The sequence below is a fragment of the Culex pipiens genome, chromosome 2 (assembly GCF_016801865.2).
Source record: "Culex pipiens pallens isolate TS chromosome 2, TS_CPP_V2, whole genome shotgun sequence".
In the NCBI taxonomy this organism is placed as follows: Eukaryota; Metazoa; Arthropoda; class Insecta; order Diptera; family Culicidae; genus Culex; species Culex pipiens.
The window spans coordinates 125,072,973-125,088,651 of NC_068938.1; the positions used below are offsets into that span (position 1 = coordinate 125,072,973).

The following is a 15,679-nucleotide window of genomic DNA, read 5'->3' on the forward strand; positions in this document are numbered from 1 at the left end:
CTTGTACAGAAATAACATTTTTTCTATACTTTCAAGTAGTTTTCAAAGTACCGTGAAATTGCCGTGAAATTTCGAAATTTTGTAATTGGCATGCCGCGAAATTTCAATATTTTTGCCGTGAAAACTAGCAATTTTTCAAAGTATTCCAAAAATTATGTTTTTTTCTAACAAAATGCGATTTTTCCTAATATTGTTCACCCGTGCCAGGGCAAGCTCAAAAGTTGGCTTTTTCGATCCTCTTAAACAGCGATTCTCAACGGGGGACAAGGTGTACCAGCCTAGAAAAAGGTTGAGAATCGCTGCGCTTAAACATGTTTCGAAGAATTAAAATTATCAAAAAATATGTTTTTATTTTGTGAAGATCCCAAAATTCCGTTTCGAGATAAAGATTCTAGAATATTGAGATGCAGTTTTTGGACACACGAGTAATAAAAATGTACTTTTGAAAGAAAACGTTATTTCGACTAAAACAGAATTAAACAAATCAGATATTGCAACCCTGTCAAACTCAAGCTTGAACTCCATGCTTCATCCAGCGGTCCCTCACGATCGCAAAACCATGGCGTGCAAAATCCGAAAGAGGAAGTGTTTTACGTGGAGCTCTCTTGTGACGGCGGCGGCAGCGGTCCGGACCGGAGCGCGAGATAAAGATCATCAACTTTCTCTTCCCGTTCCGAGGTTTTTACTTTTATTTCGCCTGTCGTGTTTACTTCGCTTATTTTTCCTCTTTCTTTACCGACATTTTTTTCTTCTCTTCTTCACCAAGTTTGCTGTTGTTATTGCTGGGTTTGTGGTATTTTGATGCTTTGCTTTTCGCATTTTTCTTCTTCTTCTCACGATCAACTTTAAGCTTGAAATGGCAACCTCCCGCTGCCGTTTGATGGGAGTTTGCACGTCAATTCCGATGGCAGCATAATCGCGCGCGAATGACTTGGGGGAGAAGGTGAGGTTGAGGGGATTTTATTTATGTAATCGGTGCAGCGACCCCACCGTGAGAGGGATATCTATCAGGAAGTTCAATAGTAGTTGGAAGTTGCAGTAGAAGTGCAACTGGACCATCACTCATGTCATTTGGAATCTCGCGTGACTTAATCTGGGTGGCAAGAGGTAGCCGAGGGTTGGTATTTGTATCAGGAAGACCACAGCTCGGAATCGTGTGCCACTTCACCCGGAAATGGTAGGCTTTCTGCAGTTCATCTGGCAGCGCAAATGTCACCGTTTGTGTGAAATTACCTGAAAAAAGAGAAAAAAAAGGAAAGAGTGTTACAAAAATGTAAAAACAGATCAATTAATTTTTTTGATATTTTAATTTTTTGTCTATGTTTCCATTATCCGAAGTTCCTGCGAAACCTTTGAATAACCAAACACTCTTAAATGTCATCTTCAACTTGAATATCCGGGAAATTTACATCCTGATTTGTTTCTCATTTTCAATCTTAAGTTCTTCTTTGTACCGCTGCAATAAGTTCTGCGAAACGGTTTATCTTCCACCCAACCATGCTCCTATAATTGACAACCCGGATTTGGGCTCACATGGCACAGTTCCCAAGCAAGTCTGAAGAACATCCAAGGAGGACAATGATCTCTTTGTGCTGCTGTACGAAAAGGACCATGAACCCAAAAAAAGAGAGAAATGCCAAAAAATAAAGCAAGAAAGAGCCGAAACCAAAATAAAAAATAAAATTAAGGGGTCTCCTTTCTTCACGGTTGATGATCGAATAACTGTCGGTCCATGGCCAGACGAAGAAGAAAACAAAAACAAAAAAGCAGAAGAGGAGGTCGATCGCACCAGCAAAAATAACCATAAAAGTTCAAGTGTAGACTCCAAACACAACATATCTTTCGCAATTTTCATCTTTCTTTCCCCACCCAAAAAGCCACCAAAGTCGACGACCAAACGCAAGTCGAAAACAATCAACAACAGCAACAACGCCAAAAACGAAAGACAACGATGCCTCGCCAGAAAAGAAGCTCAAATTTTGTTAAGGAGGAGCCCCCCCCCCCCCCTCGCTCAAAAGAGAAAGTGGCTTGACTTTGGCCGTGATCCTGACGAGGGGCAAAAGGCAATGTGCGGCAGCGATGGTGGTGATGACTTTTGTGCGGCCTGGCGAAACCTTTAACACGGTTCAAAGCTTACACTAAGCTGTTATTGTAGCGGTTTTCTTCGTCTTTTCTCCGACTTTGTGAGGTGGATTTTGACGCTTTTTTTTTGTTTTCGCTAATCCGACTGACTTTGTGGTTCTTTTGATGCAATTTTGAATTTAATTATTGCAAACTAATTTTGAACATCTGAAATATTTTTTGAAATTTCTTTTGGGACCATCCATAAACCACGTGGACACTTGAGGGGGGGGGGGGGTATGGCGATTGTCCACGATCTATACAAAAAAGTTTTTTTTGTATGGACAATTGTCCACGAAGGGGGGGGGGGGGGTAAAAGATTCCCAAAAAAGTGTCCACGTGGTTTATGGATGGTCCCTTTTTAGATTCTTTAAATATTTTAAAGGCATCAACTCCTCGATTTTGAATGCAACAAATTAATTTACTGAGTTGAACTTTATTTAACGACCAAATTACCTTCAGCACAAACATTTTTATTTGCTGAACTTTGATGTGATGTGAGTGAGTGATGAAAGTCAGTAACACAAATCATGGCCATGCATGGGTTGCCTGTCTTAACTACTTCCTCAATTTTTACCATAGGTTAATTATGACAAATAACCTTCTTTGTAATTTTTTTGGAAGATAATTTTCTAAATTTCTTAATAATTATTTATAAAGCTGTACATTTGCTCGATCTTTACCTTGATTTGGCAGCTCTTCCAAATCTATTTTTCCATAAATATTAAATCAATAACCTTATATCTGCATTCAAAAGAGCTGAAATTGGTTCGAACTCACTGGAAAATATTTTTTACAATTCCGTTGTGGAACTTACTTTACTTTTCTGTCATTCTCGAATGACGAAACGGCATACTTTTCATTGCCAAAAACAACAGTTTGCGTCCATAACCAGGGGGCTCTGGAATAATGAGCTTTTGGTGTGGGGGATTGTGGTGGGCCATAAAAATTTAAAAAATATATAAAAAAAAATGTTACTTAATCCACCTTTAGGTGGTTGGTGCCTTCCTTGCATTCATAAAAGTGAATACCCTATAAAGCCTCAGAAAAGTGTAAAAAATAACACTTATTTTTATCAAAATATCTGAGATCCGGCCTAAAAAAAGTGTATATAAAACACTAAAGTACTTATAACTTTTGATAGGGTTGTCAGATCCTCAATCTCTTGGGCTTATTGGAAAGGTCTTTTGATTACCTATCCAACGATGGATCGCATGATAGATCCGGACAGCTTTTTCATCAAAATATTTGAGATCCGGCCTTAAAAAAGTGTATAAATAACACTTAAGTGCTCATAACTTTTGATGGGGTTGTCAGATCTTCAATCTTTTGAATGCATTGGAAAAGTCTTTCAATTACATTTTTAACAATATGTAGCATGACGGGGTTTCTTACAAAAACCACCCTTTTTACAATCTTCAGAAGTTTAGCTAAAATCTTTTTTTTAGCATAACTTTTGAAGTACTTCACTAAACTTCATAATATTAACTAGGGTCTTGTGGGACCCCAAGACGGATCGAATGAGACCAAAACGGTCCAAATCGGTTAAGCCAGTCCGGAGATAATCGTGTGCATATTTTTCGGTGCACGGACTCACATCCAGACACACGCACAGACATTTGTTCAGAATTTGTGTCTGAGTCGATAGGTATACATGAAGGTGGGTCTAAGAGGTCAAATTAAGAATTTCGATTTTCGAGTGATTTTATAGCCTTTCCTCATTGAGGTGAGGAAGGCAAAACAGTACTGAAAAGTACTTTTTGCAATTCCGTCGTAAAACTCCTTGCATTTTCCGTCATTCTCGAACGACAAAACAGCCTACTTTTCTCTACCGAAAATAACAGAATCGAATAGTTACCGCTTTTCAAAATAAATGCTGAAAAGTTCTACTTTTCAGCACTGAAATGGGTGCTGAAAAGTTGAACTTTTCAGCACTTGTCTAGAAAAGTATGTAATACTTTTCAACAATTTTTTAAAATTTAAATAATTTATTGGCTAAATGCATGGACATTTGACCTATAATTCTATTCAAAGGGTGTTTTTCGGAATTGCAAAAAATGTTTTTTGCAATTCCGTCGTGAAACTTCCTACTTTTCCTGTCATTGTCGCGTGACGAAACAGCCTACTTTTATCTACTAAAAATAACAGAATCGAATAGAAATACATTTCAAAACAAATGCTAAAAAGTTCTTTTTTTCAGCACTGAAATGGATGTTGAAAAGTTGAACTTTTCAGCACTAGTTTTGAAAAGTAATACTTTTCATCATTTTTTTTGATTTGAACGATTTATTGACAAAATACATGAACTTATAATTTCACTCAATGGGTGTTTTTCAGAAATGCAAAACATGTTGTATGGAACTCGTTTAAATTGATTTTTCCAATCATTTAGGATAGAAGATTCAGTTTTCACCCACTTAATGAATCTAATCATTTTAAGCCATTTTATCTAATCAAATCTAATCTAATCAGACCCTAGCGCAGCCAATCTTTCGAAGGGATCCTGGAGAGTGCCTTAGGTTAGATGACGCCTAGCACTCTTCTTGTTATTTATTAACATTTGCAGTTCGCCATTGCATCGGAATGCATTGAAACATCACAAGCGTTAAAGCGGCCAGGCCTACTGCGTAAAGCCGTATCGCAGAGATGATTCGTAATTGGGTTGAGTTTGAGCACTGAGTGTTCGAACAACAACACAATTCTGAATCGACAGGGGAGGAAGAAGCGTGGGGACACACCACTATACGCTCCGAGATTTTGGTTGTATTCGTTGGGAGCACCATGCTAAGAAGGTTTGGTACTCCAGGACCCTCTGGGATGGGACATTGTATTTCCACGTGTAGTATCCCTCGGTACTATAAAATAGTACCAACCTACAGAAGTGTAATGTCCAGTAGGTAGTCGTAATTTTAGTGCTAGATTATAGCAATGAGCTCGGTTGTGCAACCCAAATGAAGAGTCGCTCTCTTCTGTCGTTGTCAGTCGTCGAATCAAGACGTCCTGTGTAAACTTATACCTAGAAATAATAAAGTTTTATCCTAATACTAAACGCGTGTTTAATTAGTCGTATCGGACACTTCAACCTGGCGACGAGGGTAAACCCGTTGAAGTAAGTAAATCGGAAGTGAAGTCGTAGTGCGTAAATCAGTTGTGAAAATTTGGGTCTAGTGAATAAAACGTGGTAGTGAAACATAACCTAGCTTTACCACCGAAGGAAGAGAATCAGTCTGAGGTTAGGTTTGCGACCATGCAGAAGGTAAGTGCGCAACGATCCATTGTCGGAGGGAGAGGTCAAGGTCAGTATGAGCAAAAGTCACATCTCAAGCGTCCATTTGGGCCATGCTTTCGCTGTGGTCGGCGCCATGATCTATCCACGTGTCCTGCGCGAGTCTGGACCTGTCACACGTGTGGGGAAAAAGCTCACATTTCGACACACTGTGAGTATGACGGTAAGTCTGATCAGTCCAGCCAAGATGCCAGCGAGGATCAACGCGTAGCCGAGTTGTCGGAAAATGTCGAGGTTCTGCGTTTCAACGCGTGTGCCGAAGCTACCAAGTCAGGAAGCTCAAAGTAAGGTCAAAGTCGTGTAAAATTAGTTGAATTTTCAGTTGTCAGTCGTCAGTCTAGTCTGTAGAGTAAAGTCTTGATAAAATTGTAGTCCCTAGTCAGGAAAAAAAAGTTAGCTAACGAAATCAAAAAATCATAACCTCAATTGAAAATGTGATTCGCCATGTTGTCGTCGACAGTCTGTCAAAGGTCAAAGGAATCGGTAGTCGTCAACGGTTATGTGTGGGAGAGTTGTAGTATCCCTCGGTACTATAAAATAGTACCAACCTACAGAAGTGTAATGTCCAGTAGGTAGTCGTAATTCTAGTGCTAGATTATAGCAATGAGCTCGGTTGTGCAACCCAAATGAAGAGTCGCTCTCTTCTGTCGTCGTCAGTCGTCGAGTCAAGACGTCCAGTGAAAACTTATACCTAGATTTAATAAAGTTTTAACCTAGTACTAAACGCGTGTTTAATTAGTCGTATCGGACACTTCACACGAATGCCCTGGACACTATTTGCCGTGGGAATCTAATCATTTTAAGCCATTTTATGATGGAAAAATTTAGGTAAAGAATAATTAAAAACCAAAAACTGTTTATAAAAAAGTCAACATCAATCATCGAACAAAATTTCTAAATAAATTTAAAAATAATCAAACTATTAACAATTTTCGTAAAAACATATAAAAAAAAACTTTGAAAATCGAACCACTCATTATTTTGATTAACAGTCAAAACATAAACAATTAGTCTTTCAAAAATAACTGAAAGCTCAAAATTTTAGGAATTCGTTTAAAATAATGTGTCCACCAAGTTCCTTTTATAAATTTTGATATTTATTTTTATTGAATAAATGTTGATTTATCTAGTCGTCAGTATTTTTAAAAATATTTGTATATATTTTCCAATGAAAAAATAGTTTTGATAAGATTCCATGTTTTACCGCATATTTTAAGCGACAATTTCTAAATTTTTTCATGTTTTCCAAATGTAAAAAAAAATCCATTTCCATTCAGACCGAACAAACGATTGAATTTTATTCGATATTTAAGTTTCCGGTAATTAACATATACTCACAAAAAAGTTTTAGGGAAATATTTGAAAGGAATATGTTTGAAATAACTTAATGAATTTAGTTTAATAATTAAAAAAAACTAAGGTTGGCATCTTTTTTTCTAATATTCAAGCAATGTGACAAAATTAAACAGAATCATAAATCAACGCTGGCCATAATTGTTAAAATTAGGCTTAGGTTAGGATTTTTTTGTGGATTTTGGCGAATTCCCAACTTTTTTCCGACTTGAGGTGCCACCTTGTTATAATCGTATTGCTGAAAGTTTGTAAGAACCAGTTTACGTCTATTTTAAAATCTACCGGAAAATATTAAAATGTGCTTGAAAATGTACTTTGAACATTTTAAAATATTTAGAATGATCAAATAACGGTACTTAATTATGTTCCAAATACATGTGTCACTTCATTCAAGGGGTAACAGAAGTTCCCACAAATGTATTATTTTGTAAATACAGCAATTCCATTTGAAAAGAGCCTAAACCGAAAAAAAAAGTTCTCCGATCGGGTTCAAAATTTTTCTGGGAGTTCCTTGGCCAAAATATTCATGCCCGTATTTTTTTGTTTGGCCATTAGGGTCACCTACATCGTGCTAGGGTGGTTCGAAAAATTGCATTTTTTGCAATTCCGTCGTGAAACTAATTACTTTTCCTGTCATTCTTGAACGACGAAATAGCCTACTTTTCTATACCAAAAATAACAGAATCGAACAGCAACAATTTTCAAAATCAATGCTGAAAAGTTCTACTTTTCAGCACTTGTTTTGAAAAGTAACACTTTTCAACATTTTTTTATTCAAACGATTTATTGACAGAATACATGAAAATTTGACATAAAATTTCACTCAGTGTGTGTTTTTTTGGAATTGCAAAAAATGTTGTATGGAACTCGTTGCAAAACTTGATTTTTCAGCACTCTCCGTATCTATCCAACTCGGTGAACCTCGTTGGATAAATGTACGACTTTTGCTGAAAAAATCCTCGTTTTACAACTTGTTGAATAAACTACTATTTCGTAATTTTTCGCATACACCACTTTTTTCACAAAAATCATATCTCCGCGTCATTTCTTCCGATTTTAGCTGTCTTAGACGTAAAAGAAAGTTGCGTATTTTGAATACAAAAATTTTGGTATCCTAACACGTATACTGCCCATGTTCGCATAAATGTCCCATATGCAAAAACAGCAAGCTGAGAAAAACGCATTTGAAGTTTGTCCCATACATAAGGCTTCGTGTTAAGTTTTCGCGAAAAAACTGGATTTCCTCCTGATTTCTAGAACAGTCTAGAAAAGTACTGGATGTTATAGGCTCTTTCGAAAGAGCACACAATTTAGAATCAAACTGCATCAATAACTCGAAATCGATGAAAATGCATATGGGACATTTATGCGATCAGGGGCAGTATAGGTCATCGCTGAAATTTTTAAGTTATCGCAGTTTTAGTAAAAAAAAAAAATGATTTTTGGTCGATTTCAGCATTTTCCTGTTTTTGTGCGTGGCGCGTCGAAAAACTCAGTTTTTCTTTTCAAAAAATCGTATCTCGGAAACGTACGGTTCGACATCGCCTATTTTATTATATATTATGTGAAATTTTCCGAGGAATTCGATAAAAATATTTTCAGATATAGGCCCTTTGGTCCAGAAACGGTCAAAACGTCATTTTAAGGTTTCATACGACTTTTTCAAATGCTAGATTTTTGAAACTTCTGACTATTTTTCTCAAAAAGCCAATTCAATCACCTTTCTTTACGTCTAAGACAGTTAAAATCAGATGAAATGACGCGGATATATAATTTTTTAAGAAAAGTTGTTTTTGCGAAAAATTACGAAAATTGCCATTTTTCGAACCACCCTAGCACGATGTAGATCACCCTAATGGCCAAAAAAAAATACGAGTCTAATTATTTTGGCCAAGGAACCCCCAGAAAAGTTTTGAGCCCGATCGGAGAACTTTTTTTTCGGTTTAGGCTCTTTTCAAATGGAATTGCTGAATATGTATAGAATTTAACTGATACTAATAGGTGTTAACAGAACAAGAATAATACTTTACACTGATTAAAAATAAACACTTGAATATTCTGTACAAATTTATAACAACTTATGCAATGCCGTGCCATCAAGATCCCTCAAATCAAAAATAGTATGTTGTTTATAGTTACATACATTTGTTATACTTTGCTTAAGATCAAAATGTAATATGAGCTGAATACACAGAAAAAAGTGTAAATTTATAGGACACGAAAACGATTAATCACATCTTTATCCGGTTGATGTAAACTGCAATTTCTATGTATTAGACGATCACATACGTAAAATCATGTTTTTACGTATGATATGTTGCAAATTTACGTTATATTGCATTTCAATTTAAATGTTCAAAATAAATCGTTGATTTAATATTTTTTCGAAACAAAATAAATTTCAAATATTGAAATCAACTCAGTGAGTAATTGATTGTTTTGTCGTTTCTATTTCTTCAATCAGCAGTGGCCGGTAATTAACCCATTTCTGTTAATTTCTCAAACTGTTTCATTCAGTGGATTGCACTGTGCACTTGTTACTTCGAGACGTCTCCTTCCCTTATCGCATTAGTGCAACATTTTCAACGCATTTTTATCATCATGACACAACATACCGTTTACCCCCACTCCTCTCTCCTTCTCCCCATTTCCTCCTGTTGTGACCTACAAGTCGTCTCTCCCCGACAAACTATTTTACCTACTAAAAACACTCGTTTCGTCGCACTTTTACGCACGCACACACTTCAAGCTCAGCTCAGCTCAGCATGATGATGACGTGTGTGATGTAATCATCAACCAACTTCAACGACTCTTCGAGAGCGTTGTCGTCGTCGTCGGCCGAGAGCGAGAGTTTCATTTCATTAAGGTGTTATTGAACCGACCTCATTTTTCGCCTGGTTTTTCCCCCCGTCTCACTCACTCTGCACCAAAACTATCAACTCACGGAGTGTGCGAGTGAGTGAGCGTGGTGACTTTGGCTCTTTTGCCTGACTCTGAAAAACGCTGCAACTTTTTCTTCTTCTTGTGCGTTGTTGGCCGTGGAAGGTTGGCTGGTGGTTGAGCTGAAAGCTCTTCAAACGACCGTCAAAGCTGCGCAAGAAAAGCTCGCACCGGGGAAATGCAGCGGAAAATGCATCCGCATTGTAATAAATTGATATTCATGGCAGAATTAACGTTTGCAATATTCATCATTTTCAAAGATTTGAGTTAAGGAATTTAAAAATTTAAACATTATTAAAATTTATTAAACACCCATGCACATCTCCATATGATGGGTACAAAAATATTAGATTTTTTTAGTATCACCCTATTGTAGTTGCCTTGCCTACCTTCATTAACGTCTCATGACTTTGACAGATAATCTTGATTTCCCACATTCGCAAAACCATTTGATCGGCTTAGCTTTAGACACTTCCACGTTCACAACCATAAATCTTTAATCTCTTCTCTCCCTCGAAAACAAGCATACTTGCAAAGTTGTTCCAAACTAAGAGCTGAACTTCACGTAAAAGGTCCCCCGAACCACCAAACCAGCATGCTCTTTCGACTTATTGTGTACAAGCCTGCCTTCTTGCTGTACCACACACACCGTAATTGAACCATGTAAAACTGCATGGAAATTTGCTAACTCGGCATCGCATATCGTCGACATTAGTCGAGTCGAGTCGGCTAAAGGTAGAGGTAGAGGTCGTTGGCATTTCAGCCGGCGCTGGCTAAGCTCAAGTCTGATGCGGAAAATCTCGGTGCAACCAACCAACAAATCAGGCTGTAGCCAACCTCTCTCATCTCGTGAGCTTTGATGAAAAAGGGCAAACGTTGAGTGGTTGCAGTTTGTTTAGATAGAAACAAAGAAATCTTATTGTTTTTTTTTCAGGAAATTATTACATTAAAACAAATCATAAAAACTCATTCTCATTCCCTTCTCTGACAAATTAGATCGCAGCCCGGGCATTGTGTTTCTGTAAATTAAACTATTCACCATTATTTACATTTCGCACTTTCACCACCACCGCTCGCATTCATAACAGAACAAAGTACAAACATTTCGCCTGTAACGTTTTTCCCCGTCCAACGTGATTCTAACTAACACGATGCGGGGCAAGTTTTCCTCCCGGTGCTCTTGTTAACTAGAGAACCTGAGAGAGAGAAGCGTCGTCACTCAGTGCAGCGCTTGAATTACTTGTCAAAATTGAGTTCCTTCGTTTAGAAGCACATGAGCGGGAAAGAGACGGGAGAGCGAGTATTGTTGTGTATGAGTGCCATGTCATTTCTCTTTGTAGGTTCTCTATTGTTAACGTACTGCCCACCGGAACCATTCATTCAACAAACTAGTTTGAAAAATGCAAAAAAAAAGTTGTGTGTTTTTAACGTACAACCGCACAAAGTCATCATCATCGCCGTCAGAAGTAGCGCCATGGGACTCTGCTAGTACGATTCATGGAATAGAAGAAGCCAACGCTGTGCCAAGTTTGAATAGAGTTTAAAAAGGGTAGGGGATGATAAGATTGTTTTATTCTAATCATTCGTACTTTTTTTTTGGAAAAAAATCATTCCTCATAAACCAGGTACATTAGGGTGGTCCAAATCTGGGCTTCCTCGTGGCTACTCCCTGATATCAAGGTACATACATGAAAGATTTTTTTTTCATGAAAAATATACACCTTCCTGTCTAAAATATTTGTAAATGAAATAAACATTTAAAAGCGTGTTAATACTGTTGCTATGAATTAAATTATGTTTTTTTTTGCATTCCAAATTAAATTTTTAAACTTCAAGACATTTGAAGTATTGATATTGAAAACTGCAGTAGCATAACTCAACTAATGACTTCAGCATTTTTTAGATGCTTGTTGATTGAGTACATTGGAAATTATGCAATAAGTTTTTTGAACGGTCGTTTTTTTGTATTTCCAGTCCAGACTCGATTTTCTGAAGCCTCGATTAACCAGAGTTTTGATTATCCGAAGGTTTGTACGGGACTTTGGATAATCAAATCACGATCGAAAAAATGCTTTTTTTTAATTTTTCACTTTAAATATAAAATTCGAGTTCTGTCGTGGAAATACAATGTCCCATCCCAGAGGGTCCCGGAGTACCAAACCTTCTTAGCATGGTGCTCCCAACGAATACAACCAAAAATCTCGGAGCGTATGGTGGTGTGTCCCCGCGCTTCTTCCTCCCCTGTCGATTCAGAATTATGTTGTTGTTCGAACGCTCATTGCTCAAACTCAACCCAATTACGGATCATCTCTGCGATACGGCTTTACGCAGTAAGCCTGGCCGCTTTAACGCTTGTAATGTTTCAATGCATTCCGATGCAATGGCGCACTACAAATGTTAATGAATGACAAGAAGAGTTCTAGGCGTCATCTAACCTAAGACACTCTCCAGGATCCCTTCGAAAGATTGGCTGCGCTAGGGTTTGATTAGATTAGATTAGATTAGATTAAATATAAAATTCGAGTTCTGTGACCCCATTTAAGTCAAATTTGAATGGTTGTAAAATTTAAAATTGGAATTTTTCCTATGATTCACTATCGCCATTTTGACCGCCATCTTGGATTTAAAAATTCTATATCACTTTAGAGTATTTTAAGGGTCAACAATCAAAAATAAGACAACAAAAAAATATTTTTATCGTGATTCGATTATCCGAAGTGATTTTTTTCCAGGGCTTTCGGATAATCGAGTCTGGGCTGTATTTAAACATAAAATCAGGCAATTGGTCAAAACATATTTTTGCCTTCCTCCCTGAGGTAAGGCTATAATCCTGCTCTAAAAATGAACTTTTCATTAGAAGCTCAAAGACCCACCTTCATGTATACATATCGACTCAGAATCGAAAACTGAACAAATGTCGTTCTGTGTGTGTGTGTGTGTGTGTGTGTGTGTGTGTGTGTGTGTGTGTGTGTGTGTGTGTGTGTGTGTGTGTGTGTGTGACCAAAATTCTCAATGAGTTTTCTCAGCACTGGCTGAACCGATTTTGGCCAAACCAGTTGCATTCGAAATGGTTTAGGATCCCATACATCGCTATTGAATTGTTTGAAGTTTCTATTACTGGTTCAAAGTTATGTATAAAAATGTGTTTTCAAACATATCCGGATCACATTCATATGCATGTAAACGATGTCCGGATCCATCAACCGACACATCGTTGGTTAGGTATTTGAAAGACCTTTCCAACGAGTCCAAAATATTGAAGAACTGGCAATTCTGTATTGACTTGAGTTATATCTGTGTATTTATTTTTTCTGGATCTAAAAAAATAGCTGAAGTATGGGTCCAAACCACTCATATTACCCATTCTTGGTAAATAGTGAGGAAGGCATCAACCACATAGGTGGATTAAGTTAGTTTTTCAAATAACTTCCAAAATGTTATGAAAGTAAAGTTAAATCTCTTTAGAAAAACTTAGAAACACATCATATTTAGCATGTTTGGGCTCGCTTTAAAAAAATATGTTTAATTTTTGTGAAATTCCGATGCACAGTAGCACAGTTTTTATTTAATTTTAAATTACGAAATAAAACGCTAAGAATATCATATACATTTCATGCTTTATATATCATAAACACATGTTTTTTTCCGAAACTCTTACGTCTTTTACCGATTTGTGGAATTTAAATTCAAAATTTGTTAAATGATTAACGGTACACACCAACCATAGCTTTTGCACTCAGATTTCTGTTACAGACATTTTAGTATCTTCAATACTTCGGGAACTATCGATATAATTTTTTATTCATCCCCTAAATTACTGTCTTTGTAGTTATTTACAACAAAGTTTAACTATTTCTACAATCAGATTCTTGCAGGATTGGGTCCGTAAGTTTGACAATTTTGGAATAAGAATACAACAACTTCCTTGGTTGCTGTGCACCCTTAAAAAGTATTTATGTGATTAAAAATGCATAAATTTAATATAGATTTTACATGTTTGTTCTTTAAATATTTCAAATTTGATTAATGATTATTAATTTGAAACCCCCCTCCCCTACAAATTCTTTGGAGCAATTTGATGGAAGGGGGGACTGAAATCAAATTGAGCAACTCTCTACGAAATCGGCCGATTTCGACCATTTTTATTTTTTGTATTTTTTTATTTGACTCAAACTTTGTGGGGGCCTTCCCCATGACCAAATAAGCTATTTTGCGTCATTGGTTCACCCATACAAGTCTCCATACAATTTTGGCAGCTGTCCATACAAAAATGTTATGTAAATATTCAAACAGCTGTAACTTTTGAGTGAATTTTCTGATCAATTTGGTGTCTTCGGCAAAGTTGTAGGTATTGTTGAGGACTTTTGAGAAAAAAATAGGTACACGGAAAAAAAATTTGCAGATTTTTTATCAACTTTTTTTTCACTAAAACTCAATTTCCCAAAATACGTATTTTTTGATTTTCGAGATTTTTTGATATGTTTTAGGGGACAAAAATCCGCAACTTTTGAGCTATAGAGAAACATGGTCAAAAAATCTGGCGCCGAGTTATGATTATTTGAAAAAATAGTGATTTTTGGAAAAGATCGAAATTTCATACATAAAATTTTTTTGACCTCATTTTTTTATGCAAAATTGAATTTGCAATCGAAAAGTACTTTACAGATTTTTTGATAAAGGGCTCCGTTTTCAAGATATAGCCACCGAAAGTTTGATTTCAGCGAAATATTTGCAGTTTTTCGATTTTTTAAAATAGTGACCATGAGTGACCATCTCTAAAAATATTTTTTTTGAAAAGTTCAGAACATTTGCTATAAAATTGTCTAAGAGACATTGAAGATTGGACCTCTGGTTGCTGAGATACATCGGCTTAAAGAAAAAGAAACACGAAAATTGAAGTTTTCTAAGTCTCACCCAAACAGCCCACCATTTTCTAATGACGATATCTCAACAATTAATGGTCCGATTTTCAATGTTAATACATGAAACATTCGTGAAATTTTCCTATCTTTTTTAAAAAAATATTTTGACATTTTTTAAATCAAGACTTACATTTTAAAAGGGCCGAAAATTGAATATTACGCTTATTTAAAATGTTAGTCTTGATTTTAAAAATTTCAAAATATTTTTTTAAAAAAGATCGGAAAATTTCACGAATGTTTCATGCATTAACATTGAAAATCGGACCATTAATTGTTGAGATATCGTCATTAGAAAATGGTGGGCTGTTTGGGTGAGACTTAGAAAACTTCAATTTTCGTGTTTCTTTTTCTTTAAGCCGATGTATCTCAGCAACCAGAGGCCCAATCTTCAATGTCTCTTAGACAATTTTATAGCAAATTTTCTGAACTTTTCAAAAAAAAATATTTTTAGATATGGTCACTCATGGTCACTATTTTTAAAAATTGAAAAACTGCAAATATTTCGCTAAAATCAAACTTTCGGTGGCAATATCTTGAAAACGGAGCCCTTAATCAAAAAATCTGTAAAGTACTTTTCGATTGCAAATTCAATTTTGCATTAAAAAATAATGTCAAAATTGTTTTTGTATGAAACTTCGATTTTTTTCCAAAAATCACTATTTTTTCAAAAAATCATAACTCAGCGGCAGATTTTTTGACCATGTTTCTCTATGGCTCAAAAGTTGCGGATTTTTGTCCCCTAAAACATATCAAAAAATCTCGAAAATCAAAAAATACGTATTTTGGGAAATTGAGTTTTAGTGAAAAAAAAGTTGATAAAAAAATCTGCAATTTTTTTTCCGTGTACCTATTTTTTTCTCAAAAGTCCTCAACAATACCTACAACTTTGCCGAAGACACCAAATTGATCAGAAAATTCACTCAAAAGTTACAGCTGTTTGAATATTTACATACCATTTTTGTATGGACAGCAGGGCCGTATCTAAGGGGGGTGTTATGGGTGTTCAACACCCCCCATGGAAAAAATGGCTTACACCCCTAACGCCCCGAACAAGACA

The 15,679-nt window shown here is 36.2% G+C and overlaps 1 long non-coding RNA gene across 1 annotated transcript in view; it reads right to left on the reverse strand.

Annotated features, from left to right (window-relative positions):
* Positions 1-496: 496 nt before the first annotated feature.
* Positions 497-15,679, reverse strand: part of LOC128093166 (uncharacterized) — a 196,409-nt gene continuing 181,226 nt past the window's right edge. The window contains exon 4 of the long non-coding RNA XR_008212289.1: positions 497-1,233. This is a non-coding gene — a long non-coding RNA (uncharacterized LOC128093166). The remainder of the gene's footprint in view (positions 1,234-15,679) is intronic.